Here is a 9,489-nt window from a genome sequence, read left to right on the forward strand (position 1 = left end):
TCATTACAAGGTGACTTAGTAGAAATCAGAGGTGAGAAAATTGATTCAATGTGATTTAAATGTGTGTAACATTTCAGGAAATTCAATTGACCCAGCAAATTTGACCAATTTAAGATCATGTGGGAGATTACATCAGCCAAAAGGCATGATTAGGCGGACTTCCCAATAATGCCTTGCAGCTATTACATAAGGCCCCCATTGTGAACGGTAACGTCAGTAAGGTTAAAGAAGTTCACAGGCCAGCTCACACAGAGCTTACTGTGAGAACCGCAGCCTATGACCTGCGGTAACCTTAATTAAGTCACTGCTCATCACTGCAGCCGGAAATTTCTCATGGTACTCTCATTGTGTTCCCGCTAGTGTGGTGAGTGGTCATGTTACTGATGGCACTGCTCACCACACCATTCGGAAGTGGTAGAGTTGGGGATTGTCGTGGGACCTAATCATTATGGATTAACAGCAGACAGGTGAGGATTACTTTGATTTTTTAATTTTTATTTTTAGGTTAATAGATGTGTAAAAGACGGAAAATGTTGGGGTATGATTTGTACAATTAAAGGACTCTGTGAATGTCTTTATTACTTTTGACTATGGGGCTAGTAATATAGGTGTCTGATAAACACCTCTCCATTACTAACCCCTGGGCTTGATGTCAGTGTACATAATACAGCTGACATCAACCCCAAAACTATTACTCCACTTGCCAATGCACCAGGGCAAGTGGGAAGAGTGGATGCAAAGCCCCAGAATTGGCGCATATAATGGTTGCGCCATTTTTGGGGTGGCGGAGGGCTGGTGTTATTAATTTGGGTGGAGGCCCCTTCCCAGCCTATTAATATCAGCTCGCAGCTGTCTGTTTAGCCTTTGATCTTTATTAACAATAGGGGCGAACCACACATCATTTTTTGGGTGGGGTCTCCCCTTTTTAATAACCAGTAAAGGCTAAGCAGACAGCTTCGAGCTATTATTAATAGACTGGGAACCTTTATGGCTATTGACCCCTTCCTAGAATGAGAACACCAGCCCCCAGCTGTCTGTTTTCCCTCAGCTGGTTAGGAAAAGTAAGGGGGACCCCACGCCGTTTTTAAAATTATTTATTTAATACACACGGTTCACAGAATGCGCTGCTGACTACAACTGTCGTCAGCATCACCTGGTCTTGCTGATTTCAGGGAGACCAGGAGACAATGATGAGAGTTGGATTGAGCACCCCGGCACCTATGAACAGCGCTAACTGTACTGCTTTTTCCCAGATACTGGTGTATGTCACACTGATGGTGCACACAGAGCCACACGGATGTGAAACATGGATACGGATAACACCGGTATTGTTTTTCCCAGTAACAGTAACATCAGGACGTGTGAAGGGGGTCTAATGTAGTATAGCACAGCGTTTCATAGCCTGTATAAAAGCCGAGGCAGGGAATGCAGCACAGAAACTATTTTGGGATTAATCTGTTTAGTGAAAGGATGTCACAATTCACAGCTTAGAAATAAAAATAGGGAGAAAAGCCAAAAAAGCTCTTTATATACTGTAAATATAGTGAAGGAAATACCAGTTATCATATTTACCCATAACTGTATATGTGGAGATCTCTTTGACAGTACTAAAGCTGTGATTGGATTAAAGAGTGTGAAAGGGGGTCGAGTACTATCCCAAGAGACCTCAGATTGTTATATGCGTCTTTTCAGAGCAATTGAAGTACCTGCGAATTCACAGCAAATCAATGTTTTGGGAAAAATATGCAGGAGCTGGAAAATTAAAATTTCAAGAGATTTGATCTTCACTAGTGGTAACTCAACAAGGGAGCCTTTATTTATTTTTGCTTGTATATAGCACCAACATATCCTGCAGCATTGCACAGAGATTGTCACACATGCATAATAAGACTAAATTTTTAAGAACCCAATTAATCTATAGGGATGGGTTTTTTTAAGAGAAGGCAGGAACTGTGGTACCTAAAAGAAACCTAGAACATGCAAACCCTGTATACATGGTGTCCTAGAACAAAAAAAAACATCCACAACTAATGATGGATGTTCGGGTCCGGTGGGATCGGCTGAACATTTAAAAAAAGTTTGGTTCGGGTACCAGAACAGTATCCAAACTCAAACCTGAACCCAGACTCCATTCAGATGAATGGGGGGCCCAAACATCCATTGCTTGCCACGCTGTTAAATGTGCCAGGAATATGCAAATTATCTCCCTTAAGCATCAATTCCTAGTTTGACGATTTCCTTCAAGCAGTTCGATCCAGCTACACCCAAAGATCTTCAGACTCACGGAGACTCTTCACTCTTCCAGAATGCACCAGGAATACGCAAATTATCTCCCGCTCCTGGTTTACCCCAATTCCTGGTTTACCCCGGTCACCTCACTTATGGCATCGTGGGCTGCGTGAGAACTTTCTCACACAGCGAGCAGTGCCATAAGTGAGATGACCAGGGTTCATCTGCTATGAACTGCGGTGACCTGCCTCTCGGTCACTTCTACACACTGCAGGAGCATGATCATGCTCCTGTCTTAGTGTGAGCCGGCTGGCATGGATAGCAATCACAACACCGATGTGACTGCTACCAAATTATCCGGATTGTCATGGGACAGATGTGGATTAGAACTGAGGAATATGGGACATGGGCTTCAGTGGATTATCTTTTCGTCGGACTGGTGAGGAATATGTTTTTTTTATTTTTTGTCTTTTACAGGGGACATGGGCATCAATGGATTTGGCGTTAAGGTGAGTATAACTTTGCTTTTTTATTTTTTATTTCAAATAAATGTGTGTGTTTTTATTTCAATTAAAGGTCTTTATTCTGGCTGTACATTTTTTACAATCTAACTATGGGGTTAGTAATGAGGGTCTCTTATAGATGCCTCTCCATTACTAACCCCTGAGCTTGATGTTAGCGGCCATAAAACACCTGACATCAACCCCACAAATATTACCAAATTTGCCACTGCACCAGGGCTAGTGGGAAGAGCTGGGCGAAGTGCCAGAATTGGCACATTTAATAAATGCGCCTTTTTTGGGGAAGCTGTGGGCTGCTCTTTTTAGGCTGAGGGGGAGAAGGGCAATATTCATGACCCCTTCGCAGTCTGAGAATACCAGCCCCCAGCTGTCGGCTTTAACTTGGCTGGTTGTCAAAAATGGGGGATAATACGCCTTTTTTTAATTATTTATATAAATAATTTTAAAAAACACATGGGACCTCTCTATCCTTGATAACCAGCCATGATAAAGCTGACAGCTGGGGCTGCAGCCCGCAGCTGTCAGTTTTGCCTACATTGGTTGTCAAAAATAGAAGAGACTCCATCAAATTTTTATTTATTTATTTACAGCACAGACCCCAGCTGATTATTACTCTCATCATTTTACACCTGCTCTCGCTTCTGTCAGTGAGAGCAGGGGTAGGATAATGAGAGTAATACTTTCATCAGTAGCCGATGCCTGTGACCAGGGGTAAATGGTATACCGCCGGTCGCAGCTGCTGGCTCACGCTGTCATCTGAGTGTATGGGGCCTGTGCATGGACACTTGGTGTTTGATACAGACCCCAAACTTTACTGTTCAGGATCACCCATCTCTATCCACGAGATCAATACAAAAGAGCGTTTCAACTATGTTGTGTGGCTAAATGTGCATAGTTAAGCAGTGCCAACAGGACTCTTTCCATATTGTACCATGTACAGTAGGTATTAATTGCCCTTGGGCAGACATGAATCTAAAAACCCATTGCTAACCAATGAGTCACCAATTGTCTCTATTGAACTTGCTGCCTCTGGTCTCCTAAAATCTTCCATCATATTGCAGTTAGGTGATGGAAACTAGTGGCAGTGGCAGTTTATGATACTCTTTAGATTATTTTGGGGATTTTTAAATGCTGGTATTCAAGTTTAACATTACGCAACAAAAACAAGTGAGGAGTCAAAATTCACAATTTTTCACAACATAAACAAGAGTCGATGTAAACAATATTCTCATGGACTAATTTAGTACCAATAAGAGAAAATCAAGGACATGTATAATTTGTATCATCAGAAAAAGTTAAATGTTTGACCCATTATTTCATTCTATAAAGCTGCTCTGTGAAGGGCGACTTCAGGGTCTCTAAGGAAAAGAACCACATCTAGATTTAGTCAGAGCACTAACTTTTTAATGGTCAATTAAAAGTAAATATTTCAGTTTCATGCTTCCTACAAGTAATGTAGATAAACAACCAACAGCTGTCTTCATATTTACTGGAAAAACACAGGAAAATTTACATACAGCCATTTGTATCATGTAATAGCGATATATTCTTTGGTGGGAATTTAATTTAAAGTCATAGCAGAATTGGGAATGATAAATAATGAATGATTATATTTTTAATAGTCACCGAGAATGCACTTTATTCAAAGGATGATACTAAATGTGCAACCTGAACAACTGTACTTGGGTTCTATAGGTAATGGGGACCACTACCACTTTAAATGAAAAATGTCAGCTTGGCTTATATCTTTGTGATTACATGCAAAGTTACTAAGCTATGGATTTTTTTCCTGTTTATTATATTTATATTGGAAACCACCAATGAAATTGGTTTATTCCAGGGGTCAGAGGAGCATATGAAAAATCATCTGATTTTCATCCATCGTTTCAATTTTCAGAATATTTTTTTAACATATGTGCAGCAAGCATTTTTCTAAATGAACATTTTAAAATGTACATGATCAAATATAGTTTCCTTTGTTAAGGATTAAAATGTGATTTAAAACAAACAAATGCATTATGAATGATCCTTTTATTGCATATCCATAGATTTGAATAGAAGAGTCTCATCCGAGATATGGAAAAGAATAGTGCACACTTCAATCTTTTTCTCACAGACACTTGTTTGAGCAAGCTGTCAGATCTCAGTCAGACCTCATTTTTCATGTACGTGTTGAATCTGTGTTTTTAATGCATAGAACTAGTGCCTGGACAAGGGGTAGGCAGGGTAGGCTCCCGCCAAGGGTGCTACCTTGTGCCTCCCCAAGGGGTGGCGTACTTTGGGAAAAAAGAATGATACGGCTGAATGCCTGTGGTCGCCTGGCCCCGTCCTCCAGCCGCAAGATTTCAACACAGTTACGACCGGGGTGCAGGCACACAGTAGAGCAGTGTCAGTCACTGATACCGCTCACTCCTCTCTCTGCCTGTGCTTCGGCTGTCGCTCCCTTCCTCCATTCAATTGTATTCAATTGATGTGAGAGCCGCCCAGGTCAGGAGCAGAGGAGCTGTAATCTGCTCTGTGAGAGAATTATGAGGGGCTGGATGTGGGGACATTATGAGGGGCTGAATGTGGGGAAATTATGAGGGACTGATGCGGGGAATTATCACGGTCTTGCTGTTCTGACATTACAAGAGGGGCTGTGGGGTACATAATATTATATAGGAGACTGTGGGGGACATCATATTATATGGGAGACTGTGGGGGATATTATACTGTATGTAGAGGGCTGTGCTGGTGACCATACTATATAATGGGGGCTGTGGTGAACATCATACTGCATTGGGGGCTGTGGTGGACTGTGTAGGAGTCCAGTTTGGAGAGCGCAAAATGGTGGGCAGTATGAGGGCATAGTGTGAAGAGGGGGCACAGGAATGGATATGGAGTGGGGGCAGTGTAAAATGTCACAGTATGGAGAGAGGTTAACATGGCGGGGGGCAGTGTGGACATAAAGTGTAAGGGAAAAGAGTTGAGAGGGGACAGCCATGGTATAGGCAGTGGTTCATGATGGAGGATCGTGTGGCGGTTATAGCTGATAATGGCAGACAGTGTGGAGGCCATATACCACAGGAGGCTTATTTAGGGCAAAGTATGGACAGATATTTTTTATGCAGAGTGAATTGTAAATACACTTTTATTTTTAAGGTCAACAAATGGGGATGTGCTGCAGAAGACCAGAGAAGAGAGAAGTCTGCAGAGAAAAACTGTGGATGTGAAAAGTCATCATGGCGTCTGTTTAAGAAGGAAATGAAAATAAAAAAATGACTCAAAGATGTCACCTTTAAGGTACCTGAATGTAAATGTTTACATGTGATACTGCCTGCATTTCATCACTATTGTGGCTCCTGTATGGTCCGCAATCTGATAATGACTGATAACAACAACTTCTGGCCTCTCCTTACCATTGTTTAAGACCTACTGGGAGTTGTAGTTTCATGAGATACAAATGTATATGGGCCTGACTTGACGTTACAACTGATTGCTGTACTGCTGTTGTTTCTGATGATATATTCATGTACTAATGTTGGCTCTGGTTACATATACATGTAACAATGATGGTGCTGGTTTTGTATTTATTTACTGGCTGTGGTTCTCGTGTTGTATTCATGTACTGATGGATGTTGTGGTGATTAATTAATGTACTGATAGTGGCTCTGGTGATATACTCATGTACTGATGATGGTTCTGGTGATGCATTTATCTACTCTCTTATTCATGTACTGATGGTGGTTCTGGTGCCATATTTATGTAATGATGGTGGTTCTGGTGCCATAGTTATGTACTGATGGTGGTTGTAGTGACCTAGTTATTTATTGATGACTGGTGTAGTATTTATGTACTACTGATGGCTCTATTGTTCTATTTATGCGTTGATCATGACTTTGGTTTGATGATGGTTCTGGTTATGAATGATTCATCAGAACAATCAGCATTACATGAATACATTAAAAGAACCACCATCCGTACATGAAAACAATGTATATCCCATGCACCACTCCATGTCTCGTGCAGTACTTCTACTAGGTTGTAAGCATCGCACATACTCAAAAAATCCATGGCACCGGGTATCTTCCTTCAACAAAAATTATTTTTATTGACACCACACAGGAAAATTAGCAACGTTTCGGCCAAGCCGGGCCTTTGTCAAGCCAAGGAAAAAAGTGCACTGTGTGTAACGGCTGATACCTGCTGCTCCACCCGCTGGAACCCAGCAAAAGACCAAGAGAAGAAATAAGAAGATAGGGAAAAACCTGTGGTTGAATTTAGCGCTGCCACAGAAGGGTGGGTAAAAATACCAATCAGGTATTATAAAAAAAACTTTTTTTTAAATGCTACCCGTTTTGGAACAGGTCTAGTTCCTTCATTAGGCAGATAAAATTACAATGAATACAGATGGTTTTATGCACTCACAGGAAACATCGTTAATTACATCCAACTTACAATTGGTTAATCTGTTAGCTGCCACCTGCGCTGGGCAGCGTCTTGCCAGTGGCAGGAAAGAAAAGCCCCATATTATCACATTTAAAATATATATAGTGTAAAATGAAAAATGTAAAGGCCTGTCAGTGCCATACAAATTATTTAAACCCTTTAACTGCACAAAAATTGTTATTATTTTAGCCAAAGTGTCTGGAAGCATAATGAATTATTTTTTGTTTTTATATTATATATTTATCATTTTTTATTTCTGTTTAGTTTTTATTTTTTAATTTTCATTCATTGATATCGGTTATATGTACTTCATTTTTTTCCTCTTTCTATTCATATTACTATCTCGTATTGTCAATACATTCATTCAAACCTTCAGGTTTGAGTGTTGCCAATTTAAAAATCCAATAGGACTCTTTATTGATCAATATCTCTAATCTCTTTGGGGCTCCTTCAGATATTTGTTCCAGAATGATCAATTTCAGGCTGGTAGGATCCTTAAGGTGCTCCATAAGGAAATGCCTAGAAAGACTATGGCATACATTGACTGTTCTGATGTTATGCCTGTGCCCATTCAACGTATTGTGCATTTCTTGGGTCGTACGTCCCACATATTGAGGTTTGCTACTGCACTCCAAGAAATAACTTACAAAATTGGAGTTGCAGTTTACAAAGTGTTTGATGGGAAACGTTTCTCCAGTATAGTTAGAGGGAAAAAAACTTTTTTCCATGTATGATCATTCTACAACAAAGGCAATTTTTCATGTTGCAGCGATAACAGCCTGCAGTCTTGGGAGGTATGGATAAAAAGGAAGAATTAGACCCCTGTAAATGGCCAGATCTTAGTTTACTTGAAGCTATATAATTTTTTTAATTCATATTCCTGCGGAAAATGATATTGGGTTGGGGAGTGTGATATTCTCTGATAATATTGGATCATTCAAAAGCAGCATCCAATATTTTTACAAAACGTGTCTTACCTTGTCGTTATGAAACTATATTTGATTTTTTTATTTAGTTCCACACTGTTGTCTGTCAGGCCATCAGAGTTGCTGGAGTGCCCTAGACAGTCATTTTGATGTAATCATGATGTTCATTTAAAAGCATCCTTTAGAATTTCAGTAGGATAATGTTTCTCTTGTAATCTCTTTTTTAACATAAGGGCTTCTTTGCTGAATTCTGTATCTGTGGTACAATTTTTGTATATTCTCCTATACTGGCCCCATTTAGATAAACAGAGGGGAATGAAAAATAATGCTCCTATCCTCATTGGCAAAGTTCATCAAGACTGTGATTTTTTTCCTTCCCCTCTGTGTCTCAGAGTCCTCATACTACTCATCCAGGACTTCACTGAAGAACCTGCAGCCCTTGGACAGTGAGTTATCATGAGTTTTAAGAATTCACCTTTCTCTGCCTTGCTGTTTTGTTTTCTCCCAAATTTCTCTCTCATTTAGATAAAGGGATACATATGATGATTTTTACATCTGTCATGCGACAAATACAGTTTGTAAAACTGATGGTGGTTCTGGTGCTGTATTCCTATACTGATGGTGGTTCTGGTGACATATTCGTGTATGGATAGTGGTTCTTTTGACGTGTTTAAGGCAGTAATGGTTGTTCTGCTGCCCTCTTACTGTACAGATGGTGGTTCTGGTGACGTATTCCAAAAATCCAAGGCATCGGGTATCTTCCTTCCACAAAAAATTATTTTTATTGACACCAGTGTACACACAGCCTAAGGCTAAATTCTCACCATGAGCTTTAGGCTGTGTGCCCATGATGCATTTTTTAAGCGTTTCCGCAGCGGCAAAAACGCTGCAGAAATGCTTAAAAAACACATGGTAGAAGGCCTGCCATGTTCCCCAATGATAATCCGCATGTGCTGTGCACATGCTGCGGAAATTTCCGCTGTGGGTTATCATTGGGGAAAAAAACGCAGCACTACCAATTATTTTGCAGAAGCGCTGCGTTTTCGCCGCCATTGACTTGCATTAGAACACGCCAATTCCGCAAGACTGCATCTGTACTTGCGTAATTGGCGTGTTCTAATGTGCGGATGGTACCCGGGTGTGGAGGAGAGGAGAGTCTCCTCCACACCCAGGTACCATTAAAAGCTGTAAAAAAAGAATAAAATAAAAAATAAAGATTATATTCACCTTCAGACGGCCCCCGGACTCCTTCCCTGTGCTTGCCAACAGATCGCGGGCAGATCTGTAGGACCTGCGCTGACGTGTCACAGTCATGTGACGGCAGGTCCTTCAGTACAGCGTACCGCGATCTGCCGTCAGCCAGCACAGGAGCGCAGCAAGTCTCG

At 40.8% G+C, this 9,489-nt stretch overlaps 1 long non-coding RNA gene across 1 annotated transcript; it reads left to right on the forward strand.

Moving 5' to 3' along the window:
* Window positions 1–343: 343 nt before the first annotated feature.
* LOC141167784 (uncharacterized) lies at window positions 344–6,997 on the forward strand. The gene is made up of 3 exons (XR_012251578.1): window positions 344–467; window positions 5,892–6,032; window positions 6,855–6,997. It is a non-coding gene; the product is annotated as an uncharacterized lncRNA (long non-coding RNA).
* The last annotated feature ends 2,492 nt before the right edge of the window (window positions 6,998–9,489 follow it).

This window comes from Phyllobates terribilis, unplaced genomic scaffold (assembly GCF_046119375.1).
Source record: "Phyllobates terribilis strain yellow unplaced genomic scaffold, ASM4611937v1 Scaffold_1__5_contigs__length_1240528914, whole genome shotgun sequence".
NCBI lineage: Eukaryota > Metazoa > Chordata > Amphibia > Anura > Dendrobatidae > Phyllobates > Phyllobates terribilis.